Below are 21,344 nucleotides of genomic sequence, written 5' to 3' on the forward strand. Positions count from 1 at the left end.
TTTGACTCCCAAAGTTATCACAATATATAACACAAGATTCCAGTGTTTTATAAAAACTTAGAAAGCATGAAAAAAAATGAGAAAGCATGGCCTATTCCCAGAAGAAATTTCTAGAAACTATCCCTGAGGAAGCATAGGCATTGGATTTACTAGGCAAAGACTTTAAGTCAATCATCTTAAATATGCTCAAAGAATTTAGACAGCACAACCAACCTACTGTTTTGACAGACATATACAGAACACTCTATATCAAAACAATACCATTCACAATCTTCTCAAATGCATATGAGGCATTTTCCATAATAGACCATATGTTAGGCTATAAATTCAGTCTCCATAGATGTAAAAATGTAAATATTATACAAAGTAACCTCTTTGACCATAACAGATGAAATTTAGAAATCATCAAGAGCTGGAAAATCCACAAAATCTTGGAAACTAAAAACACAATCTTATACAACCAATGGATCAAAGAATAAATCACAAGGGAAATTTAGAAAATATTTAGAAATTAATGAAAATTAAAATACAATATACTAGAACCGTGAGATGCAGCAAATGCAGCACCAAGGAAATAAACAAACAAAAGCTAAATACAGAATAAAGAAACATTAGTGATTAGAGCAGAGATGCATGAAATAGAAAGTGTAAAAATAATAGAGAAAATTAATAAAACAAAAAGTTCTTTGAGAAAATTAACAAAATTGTTAAAAATTTAGCTTGATACTAACAAAAAGGAGAGAAGACTCAAATCACTAAAATTCAAAACAAAAGTGGGGATAGTATTACCAATTCTATAGAAATAAAAAGGCAGTAGTATGAACAAATCTATGGAAAGGCAGTAGTATGAACTGCAGTAGTAGTATAAGGCAGTAGTATGAACAAATCTATGGAAAAAACATTTGAAAAACTGAGATGAAATGGATAGATTCCTAGAACAGCAAAACCAACCAGGATTAAATCACAAAGAAATAGATAATCTGAAAGGACCTATAATTAGTAATGAGATTGAATTGGTAAGCAAAAAGCTTCCAACAACAACAAAAAAGCCCAAGAATTTATGGCTTCACTGAGGAATTCTACCAAATATTTTAAAAAGAACATCCATCCTTATTAAACTTCTCCAAAAAAAATAAAAGAGTAGAGAACGATTCATTCTATGAGGCCAGTGTTACCCTATCACAGCAAAACAAAGACAATACTAGGAAATAAAGCCATAGGCTAATATCTCTTATGAATATGAATGCAAAAATCAACTACTAAATACTAGAAGACAAAATTCAGAAGCATATTAAAAGAATTATACACAATAACCCAGTGACATTTATTCCTGGAATGCATGAATGGTTCAACATACAAAAATCAATCAATATAATATACTACATTAAACAGAATGAAGGGGGAAAAAACACGATTACTTCAATTAATGCAGAAAAAACATTGGACAAAATTAAATACCATTTTATGTCAAATATGCTCAAAAACTAGGAATAGAAGAAATTATTTAAATGTTATATATTCCATATATAAAAAAATAACTGAACACCAAACTCGATAGTGAAAGACTAAAAGGTTTTCCGCTATGATCAAGAAACAGGGAAATTCCCTGGTGGCGCAGTGGGTAAGAATTTGCCTGCCAATGCAGGAGACACCAGTTCAATCCCTGGTCTGGGAAGATTCCACATGCTGTGGTGCAACTAAACTAAGCTTGTGCACCACAACTACTGATCCTGTACTCTAGAGCCTGCAAGCCACAACTGCTGAGACTGCAAATTGCAGCTACCGAAGTCTGTGATCATTGAGTCTGTGCTCTACAACAAGAGAAGCTACTGCAATGAGAAGCCTCTGCACCACAGTGAAGAATAGATCCTGCTTGTCACAGCTAGTGAAAGCCTATGAGCAGGAACAAAGACCCAGTGCAACCAAAAATAAGTAAATAAAAAGAAACTGTCAAGGATGCCCACAAAAAGAAACTGTCAAGGATTCCCACTTTCACCACTCCTAGAACTGGAATGTTCTAGGTAGAACTGCAAAGTTCTAGCCAGAACTGCAAAGTTCTAGCCAGACAAAGGTAACAAAGAGAAATGCAACTCATCCAAATAGAAAAGGAAGTAATATTGGGTTGACCAAAAATTTCCTTTGACTTTTAAGTAAAGAGAGACACATTTTTCATTTTCACAAAGAACTTTTTAAAGAACATGTTCACCATTTTGTTCTACTACCTTCTGTCATATTTCAGACCAACTTCATAATTCCATCTTCCAAAAATGTTTTGTCATTTTGAGCAAAGAACTGTTTCAGGTGCCTTTTATAGTCTTCCAGGAAATGGAAATTTTTTCCATTAAGAAAATTTTGTAATGACTTAAGTAAATGGAAATCTGAAGGTGTAATGTCTGGTGAATGTGGAGAATGAATCAGAACTTCCCAACCAAGCTGTAACAGTTTTTGCCTGGTCATCAAAGAAACATGTGGTCTTGTATTATCCAAATGCTTTTTCTGTTGACTAATTCAAGATGCTTTTTTTTGAGCAGTGCTTTCAGTTGTCTAGTTGGGAGCAGTATTTGTTGGAATTGTTTGATTTTCTGGAAGGAGCTCATAATATATGACTCCTTTCCAGTGCTGCCATATACAAAACAACATCTTCTTTGGGTGAAGACCAGCCTTTTGTGTGGTTGGTGGTTGGTCATTTCACTTGCCCCATGATCTCTTCTGTTCCACATTATTGTACAGCACAGTATCCACTTTTCATCACCTGTTCTAAAAATGAAAACATTTTCATTATGTTTCAGTAGAAAATTACATGTGGAAATACAATCAAGAAAGTTTTTTTCTGTTAACCTATGTGAAAAACCCAAACATCAAAGTGATGAACATAACCAAACTGGTGCAAATGATTTTCAGTCCTTGATTTGGATGTTTTGAGTATGTTGGTTATCTCCTTCATGATATAGTGTTGATTGTTCTCAGTTAATGTCTTGATTTGATCACTTTCAACTTCAACTTGTCTACCTGACCTTGGAGCATCATCCAAAGTCATGAAACTTCATTAAACTCAAGCATGAAACTTCAAAAACCATTTTTGACTCATTTGATCAGTCACAGCACCTTCTCTATACACTGCACAAATAATTTTTTTTGTGTGTGTTTCGGTTGTGTTTTTACCATTCTTGAAATAATAAGTTATATACTATGCTGAAAATGCTGCTTTTCCTTTCCATCTTCAATATTAAAATGGCTACATAAAAATTCAACCATTTTGATAAATTTTAATGCATGCTGATATGACTGTTATGACAATACAATCTAACAAAATTGTTTCAAATGTAGTTGAACACAACTAAGCACTACTTTTTCATGTTACTGAAAAAACCAAACAAACCTGTTGGCCAACCTGATATTATTTGTTTGCAAATGATATGATCTCATATGTATACAACCCTAAAAAATACCCTGATGGAAGTAATAAGATAAATTCAACAAAGTAGCAGAGTACAAAGTCAACATATACACACACATAATACACACACATGCAATTCTAACTATATACTAACAATAAACAATATGAAAAGGAAATTATGAAAATTATTTAATTTGCAATAGCATAAAAAACAGTGTAACATTTAGGATTAACTTAGCCAAGAAAGTGAAATACTTGTACAATGAATATTAGAAAACATTAAAGAAATTAACATTGAGAAATTAAATAAGACATAAATAAATGGAATATATTCCATGTGAAATAGAAGACAATACTGTTAAGATGCTAATACTACACAATGAAATTTACAGACTCTATGTAATCCTCATCAAAATTTCAATGTTTTTTAAAAAACATAAAAGACATTCTGAAATCCGTGTGCAACCTCACAGGAAACTGAACAGGCAAATCGACTTTGAGAAGGAAGAATAAAGCTAAAGCACTCATACTTCCTGATTTCAAAATTTACTGCCAAACTAAAGCAATTAAAATTGTGGCACTGGAATAAATGCAGACATATGGAACGATTAAAAACAATGAAAAGTCTGAAATAATATATAGTAAAATTATGCTTTACAAAGGCATCAAGACCATTCAACTGGGAAAGGATAGTTTTTTCAAGACATGGTACAAGGAAAATTGGACGCCCACATGAAAAAAAATGAAGTTGGACCTTCACCTAGCACCATATGCAAAAACTAATTTTAAATGATTCAAAGATCTTATAGTAAATAAGAACTAAAACTATAAAACTCCTAGAAGAAAACACAAGGCAAAATCTTCACAATTTTAGAGTTAGTAATTATTTCTTGGATATGGCATCAAAAGATAAAATAGATTGTACTTTATGAAAATTTAAAATTGTGTGCATCAAAAGACATTATCAGTAGATCAAAAAGGCAACTCACAGAATGAGAGAAAATATTAGTAAATCTTCTATCTGAAAAGGGATTAATATCCAGAATGTATAGAGACTCCTAAAACTCAACAACAGTATAATGAACAACTGGATTGAAAAATCAGCAAAGGACTTGAATAGACCTTTCTCCAAAGAACATATACAAATGGCCATAAGCATAAAAAATGATGCTTAGCATTACTAATCATTGAGGAAATGCAAGTCAAAACTACAGTGAGATACTACATCATACCTATTGGAATGGCTACTATCAAACAAACAAATAAATAGAAAATAGCAAGTGTTGGAGAAGTTATAGAGAAATTGGAGTACTTGTCACCATTGGAAAGAATGTAAAATGGTATACCCACTGCAGCAAACAGCATGACAACTTCTTAAAAATGAAAAATATAATTACTATATAATCTAGCAATATCACTTCTAAGTACATGCTCAAAGGAATTAAAAGTGGAGTCTTGAGAATATATGTGTACACACATGTTTGTAACAGCATTATTCCCAGTATCCAAAATGTGGAAGCAATGCAAAGTCCATTGATAGATACCATAGAATACTATTTGGCTTCACAAAGGGAGAAAATTCTGATGTTTGTTACAACATAAATGAAACTTGATGACTGTTAAGTGAAATAAGTCAGTCATAAAGAGACAAATTGTTTGATTCCACTTACATGAATCATAGCAGCCAAAATCATAGAGAGAGAAGATCAGTGGTGGTTTCCAGGGACTGGGGGAAGGAAGTCATAGAGAATTATTTTTTAATGTGTATAGAATGTCTGTTTTATAAGATGAAAAGAGTTATAGAGGTGTATGGTATTGATGATTGTACAACATTATGAATGAGCTCAATGCTGTTAAAATTTACATTTAAAAATGTAAATCCATGGCTGATTCATGTCAATGTATGACAAAAACCACTACAATATTGTAAAGTAATTAGCCTCCAACTAATAAAAATAAATGAAAAAAATGGTTAAGATAGTAAATTTTATGTTATGTATAATTTACCATAATTTTTAAAAAAGAAGTCAAATAGAAATCTGGAATTGAAAACTAAAATAAGTAACAAAAGCTCACTAGATAGTCTTAATATCAGATTTGAGCAAACAGAAGAAAGACACAGCAGGCTTCAAGACAGGTCAACCAAAATTATCCAGTCTGAGGGACATATGGGGCAGTATCTATCACAATAGCAAATACAAAATGAGAGTCTCAGAAATAGAGAGGGAGGAAAGGAGAAAATGAAAATATTCAAAGAAATAATAGCTGAAAGCTCTCTATATTTGATAAAAAGACATGAATATACACATCAAATAATCTGAATAAATTTTAGCAAAGTTAAACTAAAAAAAGATTTGTGGAGACACATTAAAGTCAGATTGTCCAAAGTCAAAGACAAAATGAGAATCTTGAAAGCAGCAAGAAGTGATTGTCATAAACAAGAGGTTCTCAAGTTTAATAGTCAATTTTTCAACATAAACCATGAAGGCCAGAAGAAAATGGGACAGCAGTTTTAAGTTGCTGAAAGAATAATATGTCAAAGAAAATTTCATATCCAGCAAAATTCTCCTCCCTGAATGAAGGGAGGACTTTCCAAGATAAATAAGAATGAAGTTAGATTCTTACCTTACACGATATACAAAAAATTCTCTCATAATGGATCAAATATCTAAATATAACACTTAAAATTTTAAGATTTTAGAAAAGAATATAGGACTAAATTTTTATGTTCTTGGATTTGGCAATTGATTCTTATATATGACACCAGAAGCATGAGCAACAAAAGAAAACAAGAGAAAGAGGGAGATAAATAGGACTTCATCAGGATTTAAAATTTTATGCTTCAAAGAACACTATCAAGAAAAGTGAAAAATAATCTACACAACGGGAGAAAATATTTGAAATATCATGTATATAATACGAAACTTCCCAGGTGACTCAGTGGCTAAGAAATGCCTGCAATGCAAGAGACACAGGAGATGTGGGCTCAAACCCACCTTTCCCAGTATTCTTGCTGGAGAATCCCATGGACAGAGGAGCCTGGAGGGCTACAGTTAATAGTGAAGAAAGAATTCATAGGGCCAGGAATCCATCTCAGGCCTATCTGTGCTGATCAAGCTCGGCTGCCTCTCCAGTGGACTCTGAACTCTCTGCTTAGTGCCTGTGAGAACGACAATGGAAGGATAAGACCCTCTCCGGACCGGGGAATCTTGAAGATCACATCCAGGTTACTCATTGCCTAAGAGGAAACATACCATAATCACCCCTGTCTCCGGACAGGTCATAAATATTTTTCCGTATCTATCAGGATGTTATCACAGGCTTATCAGTTATTAACTGGTTAGAACGTGACCACAAGTTTATTGATTATTAACTGTTTGGAATGTAACTTATTGATTATTGACTGTTTGAACACATAACACGTGAATGATGGGGTTATTGTAGTTGCATTTACCCTACCTTTGTTTTGTATTGCAGTTGTATTTACCCTACCTTTGTTTATGTAAGTCTCAAGGGAATTGGGGTGGTGGGTTTGGACACGTACACATGGGGTATAAAAGATTTTCACAAATGCTGGTCGGGGCCCTTGGCTAAGAGGAGAGTCTGCCTTGGGCCCGCCGGTGTAATAAACTGCACTCCATTATCTGTATTGCCCTGAGTGTGTTTGTTTCCCGGAAAGCCCACACCTATAACAATAGGGTTGCAAAGAGTCAGACAAGACTGAAGCAACCGAGTACGTGTATAATAAAGGTCTACTGTCTGGAATATATAAAGAACTCATGGCTCAACAACAGACAGACAACTAACTTAAAAAATCAGCAAAAGACTAATGTAGGTATTTCTCCAAAGAAGATATACAAAGAGGCGATAGTGTAAGAAAAAATGTTCCATATTAGGAGCCAATAGGGTAATGCAAATCTAAACCACAAGGAGCTATTGCTGGGGTCCAGCCTCGGCAGGATCCAGGGGATACCCTCAGGATGAATGGCATCTGCGAGAGAGAGAGAGAGAGAGAAGACACGTGAGACCAGCCTTGATAGGGCCAAGTCTGCGAGGGAGAGAGAGAGAGAGAGAGAGAGAATGACCAGACGGGGGTGTTTGCAGGGTCTGGCAGAGTCTGGCAATGCTTTAGTTTTTACCGTGGCTTTTGTACCCTAAATTAGTACATTTCTAAGGGGAAGATAGTTTAACATTACATCAGCTTGTTCTTCATGAAACCAGGGTGTTTTCTGCATACTTCTTTGTTTATGAGGGTCTTGTACATTATCTTATGGCCTTGGGGCCTATTGACATTTTATGACCTAGGTGAATGCAAAGCTGTTTTCCGTAATCTATTCTTTAATGAACACAAAGGTCAGTCCTTTTGCAGAAGTTATCAGTTAAATTTATCTAAAAGGTTTACCACACAAAGACTCTGCAGCTCCAGTGAGGCAGCCCCTGTTTAGCATTCCTGGTTAAAATTAACAATTTTAAACTCTTATTTTTCTAAATCTTTAACTATAACCACTTTTAGAATAATATTTTTATGTTCTCTAATAGGGCTTCCTCACCCCCGAAGGGCTCTGTGCCTATTAGGGCCTTTATGTGATCAGGTTCTTTATGCTGTTTTATGATTAGGGTATTATGACAATCATGCATATTAGTACCAAGGGCATAAATGCATTTGCCAAACGAACTAAAATACCAGCAAAGGAGTTTAAATTAAACACTCCTTTCACCCTGGATAATCTCATAAAATACCACCAACCAGGAAACTTATTGATTAAAGTTCTAAATTGATTCTTATTTGGAAAGAGATTGGGGAAGGCCTTCTGCCTGTGTCACAGAAATTAGGGAGTAGTCTATTGAAGCAAGCATCAGAAAGATATATCATCTTTAAGGTGAGCGGCGGGGGCATCTTTTCGGAATCCCTGAAAACCTGATCTGCCTTGCCCGTCAGGTTTTCTCCCTCCTGACCTTGTCATGAGTGGGATCTCATGTGCCGGCTCCTGGCAAGCTATCACCTCACATCCATTAGAAAGACTATAAGTTTTAAAATTTGAAAATGTGTTCAAAGAATATAAAGAAATTGAGCCCTTTGTATTATACATTGCTGATGGATATGCAAAATAGTTCAGTCACTAACAGTATGGTAGTTCCTTAAAAGTTAAATATAGAATTATTATGTGACCTAGCAATTTTCTTCCTATACATAAACCACCCAATTATTTAAAATAGGAACTCAAACAATAACTAAATGTTCATTGCAGCATTACTCACATGAATGTTCACATCAGCATAACTCACAATAGTTTAAAAGTGGAAACAATCCAAATGTCCCTCATCTGTTGAACAAAGTTTTACATATATCTATATATGTATGTATATCTATATATATATATAGATATAAAGTTATATCAATGCAGGATACATAAGTGATGTGGTGAGTTCAATCCCTGGGTTGGGAAGATCCTCTGGTGAAGGAAATGGCAATCCACTCCAGTATTCTTGCCTGGAGAATCCCATGGACAGAGGAGCCTGGTGGGCTGCAGCCCATAGGGTTGCAAAGAGTCAGACACTACTGAGGTGACTTAACACACTCACACAACTTTATGAAGTATAATAGAATATTTTCACCCATAAAAAGAATTAACTAAAGATATATGCTAATACATGGATATACCTCAAAAGCATTTTGCGAAGTAGAAGAAAAAGAAGTCAGACATAAACCATCACACATTGCATAATTCAATTTCTATGAAATGTTAAGAATATTCAGAGACAAAAACCAGATTGGTATTTTCCAGAACCCAAGAGGTTGGGGGATAGGAAGTGACTGTTAACTTGAAATGAGATTTGTCTTTTGAGGTCATGAAAATGTTTTAGGATTAGTTAGATGTGATGGTTGCAATGCGAATGTATCAAGTGCCATTCAATTGTACATTTTTAAATTGTTGATTTTGTGTTACTCCTGTATTTCACTTCAGTTTTAAAAATACCATGTTTCAAATATTTTATGACTCAAAAATTCTAACCATGCATGTCTTTAACAAAATATGGATTAGGATGTTATATACGTGTGTGTATGTTTGTATTTGTGTATCTATGTCTCATTTAGGTTATTCACCATATAGCACAGTTTTTTAAAAAAATCCATATCATTTACTACTGTATTGCCAGGAACTAAACCTGATATTAGTATGCACTCAGAAACATTTATTGAATGAATGAATAAATCTACAAATAGATGGAATATATATAGAGAGATTGTATATGCAAACACCAAAATGATACCTGTTGCTATATCTCAGGGAGATGTGGATGATTTTTATTTTCTTCTACTTGCTTTTTTGTACTTTTTAAAGTTTTAGCTTCTTTTACATTCCCTGGTGACTCAGACTGTGAAGAATCCATCAGCAATGCAGCAGACCTGAGTTTGATCCCTGGTTTGGGAAGATCTCCTGGAGAAGGGTATAGCAACTCACTCCAGTATTCTTGCCTGGGAAATCCCACGGACAGAGGAGCCTGATGGGCTACAGTCCCTGGAGTCGCAAAGAGTCAGACACGACTGAGCAGCTAACACTTTCATTGTTATTTCTTGCATATTTTTGTAGTGAAAACTGGTTAATAACAAAAGTCTTCTAAAAGAAATTCAGGTTTTAAAATTAGGAATCCACAGAATTCAGCTTCTTCCTTTTCCAGTTGAAAAACAAAACAAAACAAAACAAAACAGGCAGGTTCCAGGTGTATATTTTATCAGTGCATGATACAAAAGAGCCAATAAATCCTTCATGAAAGACAGTGAAAACAATTTTCTTAGGATACTATTAATAATATCATGGTGTTCCAAATATGGAGCATTAATTTCTTTTGAGAAGAAAAACAATCTACTGATGAATAGCGAACATTTTCTAGTAAAGGGATCTCTGATATAAAAACAGTAACAGAATTTGATTATCATGTCATCATTGTGCACACAAACTGCTGAAAATATAAAACAGGAAAATCAAGGTCAACAGAAATTAATATACAGTTATTCAGAGCCCCAAGTAGGCAGATTAATGGGCTACTTAATAAAGTATAAGTCTGTCATAGGTGGCTGTTTAATGAACAATTATAATACTCCAGATATCAGAGGAAGAATTGAAGATAGCATAGTAGTTTGGAACTCATAATGAGTCTGGATATAATGAAATCTACTTCAGTAATGAGATGACTATAGACCTGAAACATGGATCCCTGAAGCAGGGATGAGTTAACCTTTAAAAAACATTTGTGAGATCTAGTTAAGAGAAAGAGGTGGAAACTCAGATTCTTTAATCTCATTAATTGGAAATTCTACTGCATACACTAAAAATCAGGTTCATTATAACTGGAGGCCTCAACTACATAGGAATAAAAACTGTTTTCACCAGGATATTATTTGAAACTAAACTCAGCACTTTAAGCAGGAGAGTGCGTTAAACATTTATGGTCTTTCACTAGGAAAAAATAGAATAAAGCAACATTCTGGATTGATTTTATCTTATCAGAATTCACTTTCTACTTTAGTTGGAGACTGTCATATTTCCCTAGGGAATTCATTAATGATGTGTTTGAAGTTCTAATAAAAATTCAAAGTGAGAAAATAACAGGAGATCCCTGTCCATGATGACAATTAATGTCAATGTGTTTAAAAATGACATCATCTTTTCACATCTGTACTGAAATGACTAAATATAATATATCCAACATATCATCTAGAGTTTTTTATTGAAAGTAATAAAAAACCTGAAATTTACTGGAAGGATATTAAGTCACACATAAAATCACTAGGTGTCCTTAAGGTCATACTTGGAAAACAGTTGGAATTAAGAGCAACTATACACTATGACATCTCTGGTGGTTCAGACGGTAAAGAGTCTGCCTGCAGTACTGCAGACCCAGGTTTGATCCCTGGGTCGGGAAGATCCCCTGGAGAAGGAAATGGAAACCCCCTCCAGTATTCTTGCCTGAGAATCCCATGGACAGAGAAACGTGGCAGGCTATAGTCCATGGGGTCGCAAAGAGTCGGACATGACTGAGCGACTTCATGTACTTTCATACAGTATGAAGTCTATCCACTGCCACTCTTACTGAATCCTGGATGTTCTAACTTGCTCCACTGATGCTAATGTGCAGGATGCAGGATGTCTCCTTACACACTACTGCATCCAGAAAATTGATATTGCTGTCACTACCCCGTCACTAAAATATCACTAGGTCCCATTTCAGGATCAGAATGTGTCTCTAAATGTTAAGGCTTAAATCCTTTGCTTGTCCTTTTTCTGCAAGAAAGGCCGCTTTCTCAGTTTCTGTAGAAGGGAGGTGACTTTGGTTCCCATGAAGACTTAAACACAATTGCCAAACATAAAAGGATATTCCAATGATGAACTGGTAAAAATGACTGTTACCTACAATCTAAAACTTTGGTTGTTCAACACTAATGTATGTTTCTCGCCCTTCAAAACAATGTTCTTGCTTACTGTATATCAACTGTCTCATACTGCAAGCAAAATGTCTCACCTCATCATCACAAGGATACATCCAAATCATTTTATGTTTTGTGTTACGATGACCTGTGAGGATTTGTATTTCCTTTCTTCTGTCTGAATATCATCTGTATATAGGCAAACTACTAAGTCATAAAGGTAGCTAAACCTATTATTTAACAATGGGTAAAATGAGAGAAAATAAAAGAAAATATTCTGTTTCTAACATGTGTACACACATACATGGGAGGGAAGAAGCCATATATATAATTGTGGGACTTCTCACAAGAGAGGATTTACTATTTCCCTTATCTAATAACAACTAAAGATTACTTACTTCTGTTTTCACCTAGCATCTCAACTTCTCAGAGATCTGTTCAGAGTGGATTAGCCCAAGCCTTGAGTGCTAAAAGATCTGAACCCTTAGTGGTTTCACCTGTGTAGTGTTGCAGTGGTCTTATATTACTGTTACTCTGGAAACTAGTAGTAAAAAGATGTATCCTAGGGAATTCCATGGGTGACATCTGTGCTCCTTCTTGACTCCACAGCACAGAAACAACACAATTGCTCTTTGATACTTAAAATACATCACCTGGACAACACAAGAACACCTGTTGGGGGGCTTATTTATAAACTGATATCAGAACAACAAACATATTTAGCTTCCACTTCAGGGGAAATATTTTTATGTCTTTAGTGGAAGTATTTCTCTAGTTAACATTAAAAATTTTAAACAGAGTTCAGAACAAGCAAAAATTTTACCAATAAACTTTGAGGGCTAATTATGAAATGTTCTACCCTGTAGATATCAACTTTCTCCAGAAAAGTCCCTTCTGAATACAGTAGACTTCAAACTGGTAAAATACCTGGCTTTTCATTTTGTCTCAGGTAAAGAATACATATGCAAATACCAAAATACCACATACTTTCTACTACTAAAAATGCACAGCCATAGTTGACAATGCAAGTGCTAGAATCAGATAGCCCTGGGTTAATTTTAGTCAAGCCAACTGCTGGCAATGTGATCTTGGGCAAATCACAATACCCTTTGAGCTTTAGTTTTCCCATTTGTAAAATGGAGATAACAACTATTACACGTGGATGTTGACTTTTTTTTTCTTATAATAATATTACATAGGTAAATTTCTTAGCATATTGCCTACCATGTGAGTGCTTGGTTCATAGAAACAGAGGTAATGTTTAAAATACTTTGCAATCACCATATCATAGTCAATAGTCAATCAAAGCAGATTTAGGTTTTGATGCTAGAAGAAGGCCTTGGGGACCTGACTTTGACCCATTTGAAAGTGGATATTGGGGCATTAAAGGAGAGGGGCTCGGGAATCAGGAGACATGTGGGAAGTTGTAGGGCAGCTGGAGTATTCTGCACACATAGAGAGCAGCTAGGGTATAATAATTGATTACCAGCCTGTCATTAGAGACAAGTAGTAGTAATGGGCATGGTGAAGGTGGTAATGAGAGCTGTGATTAAATATTCTCTTTGTACAAATAAATGAAAGAGATAAATCATCTAACACATGAAAAGTTATGAAAAAGCATAATGGGTATAGGATTAAAAAAAGAGGACAGTCATAAATTGAATGCAAATGATATTCTTGAAATTTCAAAGCACTACAATTGTTCAATAGTTTTTAACTGAATAAAAATATGACTCAATATTCTTGGAAATAGGAACAGTGCATACTGTTGGGTTTTCCTTTATGAAACAATGATTTTTTTTTTAAGGGATATTCAGTTTTGTTTGCCAGTCTTCATATGGCCAAATAGAAAACTCTTAGCAAGAATTAATTATGTTTCATTTTCTAAAATTTGTGAGAAATAGGAAAAAAGTCAGCTTCTAAGCTGTGTGTTTTGCTGCACAGAAGAAAATAATAATAAAATTTCAATTTTAGTTTTGTATGTTATATTTTAAAACAGTACCTGTAATTAAAGATGTATTCTCTTCAGCAACTATATTTCAAGTCATACTTATTGAGCATCTACAACCTACTAGTTAAACAACAGGACACTGTAATTGATAGGTCGTGATATTTGTGAGGGAAACCACAGTGCTATCCTACATGATAAACGAAACTCCTGGCCATCTCTCTGAACTCCTGTCAATTTCTCAATTACTATGTTCAGTTTTCATTCAAATCCCAAAGAAGGCAATGCCAAAGAATGTTCAAACTAATGTACAGTTGTGCTCATTTCACATGCTAGCAAGGTAATGCTCAAAATCCTTCATGCTAGGCTTCAAAAGTATGTGAACCAAGAACTTCCAGAAGTATAAGCTGGATTTAGCAAAGGCAGAGGAACCAGATATCAAATTGTTAACATCTGTTGGATCATAGAAAGAGCAAGGGAATTCCCCAAAAACCCATCTACTTCTGTTTTAGTGACTATGCTGAAGCCTTTGACTATGTGGATCACAACAAACTGTGGAAAATTTTTAAAGAGTTGGGAATAGCAGACCACCTGACCCGTCTCCTGAGAAACCTGTATGCTGGTCAAGAACTGCCATATGACCCAGCAATACCACTTCTGGGCATACACACTGAAGAAACCAGATCTGAAAGAGACACGTGCACCCCAGTGTTCATCGCATGGAAGCAACCTAGATGCCCATCAGCAGACGAATGGATAAGGAAGCTGTGGTACATATACACCATGAAATATTACTCAGCCATTAAAAAGAATTCATTTGAATCAGTTCTAATGAGGTGGATGAAACTGGAGCCCATTATACAGAGTGAAGTAAGCCGGAAAGATAAAGAACATTACAGCATACTAACACATATATATGGAATTTAGAAAGATGGTAACGATAACCCTACATGCAAAACAGAAAAAGAGACACAGAAGTACAGAACAGACTTTTGAACTCTGTGGGAGAAGGTGAGGGTGGGATGTTTCGAAAGAACAGCATGTATATTATCTATGGTGAAACAGATCACCAGTCCAGGTGGGATGCATGAGACAAGTGCTCGGGCCTGGTGCACTGGGCAGACCCAGAGGAATCGGGTGGAGAGGGAGGTGGGAGGGGGGATTGGGATGGGGAATACGTGTAACTCTATGGTTGATTCATATCAATGTATGACAAAACCCACTGAAAAAAAAATAAAGAAAAAAAAAAGTACAGTATAAATCACAATAAATGAGTTCCCTAAGGTTAAAACATTGTTGCAACACAAAAATATTCAGCATGGAAATATTGCTTCTGCCAGACATGATGGAGCAAAGGTATGTTTTAAACTTGATTTAATAATCTACTTACTAAATTTGTTACACGATACACACAGCTTTTTCCTATTTTGTTCAAAAACATGTATATGTTGAATAAAAGTTTCTGATTTTAAAAAAAAAAAGAAGCAATAGTTAGAAGAGGACATGGAACAACGAACTAGTTCCAAACTGGGAAAGGAGTACATCAAGGCTGTATAATGTTACTCTGCTTATTTAACTTATATGCAGACTATATTATGTGCAATCCTGGGCTGGATGATTCACAACATGGAATCAAGATTACCGGGAGAAATATCAACAGTCTCAGATATGCAGATGATACCATTCTAATGGCAGAAATCAGAGGAACTAAAGAGCATCTTGATGAAAATGCAAAAAGAGAGTGAAAAAGCTGGCTTAAAACTCAGCATTCAAAAAACTAAGATTAGGGCATCCAGCCCCTTCACTTCATGGCTACTAGATGGGGGAAAAGTGGAAAGAGTGGCAGATTTAATTGGGCTCCAAAGTCACTGCAGATGGGGACTGCAACCATGAAATTAAGAGACGCTTGCTCCTTGGAAGAAAAGTATGACAAACCTAGACAGCATATTAAAAAGCAGAGACATCATTTTGCCAGCAAAAGTCTGTATAATCAAAGCTATGGTTTTTCCAGTAATCATGTATGCATGTGAGAGTTGGGCCGTAAAGAAGGCTATATGCATGCTAAGTTGCTTTAGTTGTATTCAACTCTTTGCGACTCTATGAGCTGTAGCCCATCAGGCTTCTCTGTCAAGGGGTTTCTCCGCGCAAGAATACTGGAGTGGGTTGCCATACCCTCTTGCAGGGGCTCTTCCCAACCTGGGAACTGAATCCACAATTCTTATACATTTCTTACATCTCTTGTATTGGCAGGCAGGTTCTTTACTGGAAGCACCACTTGGGAAGCCTAAAGAAGGCTGAACACCAAAGAACTGGTGCTTTTGAATTGTTTTGCTGCAGAAGACTCTTGAGAATCCCTTGGACAGCAAAGAAATAAAAACAGTCAATCCTAAAGGAAATCAACCTTGAATATTCATTGCAAGGATTTATGTTGATGCTGAAGATCCAGTACTTTGGTCATCTGATGTGAAGAGCTGACTCTGGAAAAGACCCTGATGCTGCAAAAGATTGAAGGCAGGAGGAGAAAGGGGCAAAAAGGATGAGATGTTTGGATGGTATCACTGACTCAGTGGACATGAGTTTGAGCAAACTCTGGGAAATAGATAAGGACAGGAAAGCCTGGTCTGCTGCAGTCCATGGGGTTGCAGAGTGGGACATGAATTACTGACTGAACTGCAACAACCACAGAAAGATAATTTTTCAGTCCCTGGAGGATGTTAACCTTAAGCTGTTCTTTGCATTTACTGTATCCTACTTCTAGAATACTCTTGTTACGACTGTCTTCTTTTCAACATTTACCTTAAAAGGCCACCTTGTCAAAGAAGCGTCATATGACAATTTTTGCTAAAGTAGCAATAATACCCCACTTGTCACACTCTAAGTCATTTCTTTGATTCTAAGGTACTTTTCAGATATACTTACTGTGATCTGAAATATTTATATATTTATGATTTACCTTTGGGAAACAAACAAAAAACTACAGTAGGCAAAGATTTTGTTGTGATATCCTTAGCAATATGAACAGCTCTTGGCACATAGAAAGAATTCATAATTCACAATTATTTAATAAAAGTAGTGACATGAAGCAAAAGTAAATCATTTGAGTTCCAGCTATATAGTTTTTGAGATTGTTTGAATTTTACAAATTAGGAAAAGGTTAACTGCCATCATATACATCAGGTACTTGAAGAAATAAACAAGAATCTATCCTTGGGAATAGTATGTAAAACTATTCCATGGGTTCTTTGACTATACTACTACATTTTAGTCATAGATGGGACTTGTATTAAAGCAAATTTAAGTCTCAATTATGTTTCTTAAAATTTTCAATATTTTGGAGACCTGTTCCTGAGATCTTGAACTAATTTACACGCATCTATTAAATATAGTACGAGTATAATCAATCCTGTGCTGTGAGGTTGTGCTAATGATGGTTTATCTAATTTTTAAACCATGTGTTCATAGGGAAACAAGCATTGTTTTCCTTTGACTCTTCATAGGGAGATATATGGCTCAAGGGATGAAAGAACAATAGATCATATGTGAAACCATGTATCTAAAACTGAAGGAAAGTCAGAAAAGGAGACAGTCAGATAACAAATTATAAGAAAAGAGATGTTTATATTGAAGAAAGATAAAAGAAAAGGAGGAGAAAGAGTTCTGTTACATAAGCTTTTTCTGAGCTTGAAAGTGAAAGTGAAGTAGCTCAGTCAGTCCTGTGGGACTCTTGGCAACCCCATGGCTTGTAGCCCACGGAATTTTCCAGGCAAGAGTACTGGAGTGGGTTGCCATTAAAAATACAAAAAATTTGCCCATTTAAATATTTAACTAGCATATTATTGCTATTTAATCTCTGACATAATTTTAAAACAGATGGGAAAACAGTGGAAACAGTGTCACACTTCATTTTTTTGGACTCCAAAATCACTGCAGATGGTGATTTCAGCCATGAAATTAAAAGACCCTTACTCTTTGGAAGGAAAGTGATGACCAATCTAGATAGCATATTAAAAAGCAGAGACATTACTTTGCCAACAAAGGTCCGTCTAGTCAAGGCTATGGTTTTTCCAGTGGTCATGTATGGATGTGAGAGTTGGACTGTGAAGAAAGCTGAGTGCTGAAAAATTGATGCGTTTGAACTGTGATGTTGGAGAAGACTCTTGAGAGTCCCTTGTACTGCAAGGAGATCCAACCAGTCCATCCTAAAGGAGATGAGTCCTGAGTGTTCATTGGAAGGACTGATGCTGAAGCTGAAACTTCAGTACTTTGACCACCTCATGCGAAGAGTTGACTCATTGGAAAAGACCCTGATGCTGGGAGGGATTGGGGGCAGGAGAGAAGGGGACGACAGAGGATGAGATGGCTGGATGATATCACTGACTCGATGAACATGAGTTTGAGTAAACTCCGGGAGTTTGTGATGGACAGGGAGGCTTGGCGTGCTGCGGTTCATGGAGTCGCAAAGAGTCGGACATGACTGAGTGACTGAACTGAATTGAACTGAACTGATTAAGCTAAAATCCTTCTCATCAAAAACATACAACTAAAAGACAAAGAACAAAAAGTTAAAAAAAATGCCATTCAAAACTAAACTTTATTCTTTTGCAGAATTCATAAATGTTACTGTCAAATATTAAAATAATTTCTAATAGTATAAAGAATTAAAGAAAAATTACTTTCAAGTACTCCCACAGAGATTATTTTATAGATAGCATTTTGATAAATTTCTTTCAAATATTATTTTCTCTGCACTGATATACATCAAATAGTGAGAATATAACTTTTTTAGATATGATCTTCTGATAACCTACTTTTCTAAAAAAATATGTTTTGGAACAATGAGTTACACAGCATTTACATTGTATTAGGGATTATATGCAATCTAGAACTTCCAGATGTACAAGCAGGGATTAGAAAAGGCAGTGGAACTTGAGATCAAATTGCCAACATTTGCTGGATCATAGAGAAAGCAAGGCATTCCAGAGAAACATCTGCTTTGTTGACTGTGCTAAAGTCTTTGACTGTGTAAATCACAACAAACCAGAAAATTCTTAAAGAGATAGGAATAACAGCCTACCTTACCTGTCTCCTGAGAAAACTGCAATCAGGTCCAAAAGCAAGACAGAACCAGACGTAGAACAACTGACTGGTTAAAAATTGGGAAAGGAATATGAAAAGGCTGTATATTGTCCCCCTGCTTATTTAACTGCTATACAGAGTACATCATGCGAAATGCTGAGCTGGATGAATCACAAGCTTAAATCAAGATTGCCAGAAGAAATAACAACAATTTCACATATGCACATGAAAGTGTGAAAGTGTTAATCGCTCAGTCGTGTCCAACTCTATGCAATCCCATGGACTGTAGCCAGGCAGACTCCTCTGTCCATGGGATTCTCAAGGCAAGAATACTGGAGTGGGTAGCCATTCCCTTTTCCAGGGGATCTTATACCACTCTAATGGCAGAAAATGAAGAGGATTAAAGAGCCTCTTGATGAGGGTGAAAGAGGATAGTGAAAAATTGACTTGAAGCTCAACATTCAAAAAACAAAGATCAAGGCTTCCAGTTCCATCACTTCATGGCAAATAGAAGGGGAAAAGTAGAAGCATGACAGATTTTATCTTATTGGGCTTCAAAATTATTGCAGATGGTGACTGCAGTCATGAAGTTAAAGAACACTTGCTCCTTAGAAGAAAAACTATGACCAGCCTAGACAGCATATTAAAAAGCAGAGACATCACTTTGCCAACAAAGGTCCATATAGTCAAAGCTATGTTTTTTTCATTCATGTATGGATATGAGAGATGGACCATAAAGAAGACTGAGGGCTGTAGAACTGATTCTTTCACATTGTATTGCTGGAGAAGACTCTTGACAATCCCTTGGACAGCAAGGAGATCAAACCAGTCAATCCCAAAGGAAATCAACCTTGAATATTCGTTGGAAGGACTGATGTTGAAGCTGAAGCTCCAGTACTTTGGCCCCCTGATGCAAAGGGCTGACTTGTTGGAAAAGACCCTGATGCTGGGAAAGCTTGAAGGCAAAAGGAGAAGGGGGCAGCAGAGGATGAGATGGTTAGATAGATAGTCATTCACTGGTTCAATGAACATGCATCTGAGCAAACTCTGGGAGACAGTGAAGAACAGGGTGCCTGACATGCTGCAGTCCATGGCGTTGTGAAGAGTGAGATATGACTTAGCTACTGAACAACAAACAACAACGAGATGATTTAAAGTGTTCAGGAGGATGTGTGTAGATTATATGCAAATACTATATCATTTTACCCTTTGTATGTATAACTTGAGCATTCCTGCATTTTCATATCTGTGGACAGTCCTGGAACCAATCCCTCACAGATACCAAGGGGTGAAAGTGAAAGTGAAGTTGCTCAGTTGTGTCCGATTCTTTGAGACCCCATGGACACCAGGCTCCTCCATCCACGGGATTTTCTAGGCAAGAGTACTGGAGTGGGTTGCCATTTCCTTCTCCAGGGAATCTTCCTGACCCAGGGATTGAACCCAGGAGGTCTCCTGCATTGTAGACAGACGCTTTACCATCTGAGCCACCAGGGAAGTCCAAACCAAGGGGTGACTGTATCAAAATTCAATTAACCAGTCCCTTTTCCTCTATGGGCTTCCCAGGTGGCTCAGTGGTAAAGAATCCACCTGCCAGTGCCGGAGACACTGGACATGCGGGTTTGATCCCCAGGTTGGAAAGATCACCTGGAGGAGGAAAAGCAACCTCCAGTATTCTTACCTGGACAATCCCATGGATCAAGGAACCTGGTGGGCTACAGTTCATGGGTTGGCAAAGCGTCAGACATGACTGAGCAAACACATTTTAGTTTATTACCATTTGTAATTATTTGTTAACATTTTTCTCTCTTGCTACATATTGAGTGTCCTGACAGCAGAGATGGACTTTGCTAGTTTTTCCTGCTGTAATCCCAGTGCCCAGTTTGAGACCCAGTTAATGTTGAGTTCTCTAAAAGTAGTTATTGGGTAAAAAGTTAGAGGTATATCAGATATGTAAGGCTACTTAATTTTGAAAACAATGAAGATTGTATATAGCCTGTGGGGACCAGTAACAGGATTTAAAACCCAGATTTGTTAAGACGGAATGATAAAGATTATAGGTTATAGAAAAATTATGGGAATTTGCTCTCATCAAGCCATGTGACCATGGATTTGACTTCATTACATCACTGATGAAACTAAGGGTCAAAGTCAGTGTTGTTAATTAATTTATACCTGTCACTAATAAGAGAAATAATCTATTGTTTTTTCAGCTGCGGTCAACCATGTGGGTAAGAAAATTAACATGCAAGAAATGCACATATTTGGGAAAATAATCTTGTTTGTGTTCCTCACAGTGGAACTGGGTAAGGAGAAGGAGCTCACATTGGAGTCATTGGCTGACCCATCACTACTTCTCTACAGAAATTTCAAGGCATTCAAACATTAATGTAAAAAACTTGTAGCTCAGAATTACTAATAATAGGAAAATTATGGACAAAGCCAATATAAACAATGATAAAGGAATGGTTTAATTAAGTCTGTGATTAGCAATGTCT

Source organism: Muntiacus reevesi, chromosome 3, assembly GCF_963930625.1.
Source record: "Muntiacus reevesi chromosome 3, mMunRee1.1, whole genome shotgun sequence".
Classification (NCBI taxonomy): domain Eukaryota; kingdom Metazoa; phylum Chordata; class Mammalia; order Artiodactyla; family Cervidae; genus Muntiacus; species Muntiacus reevesi.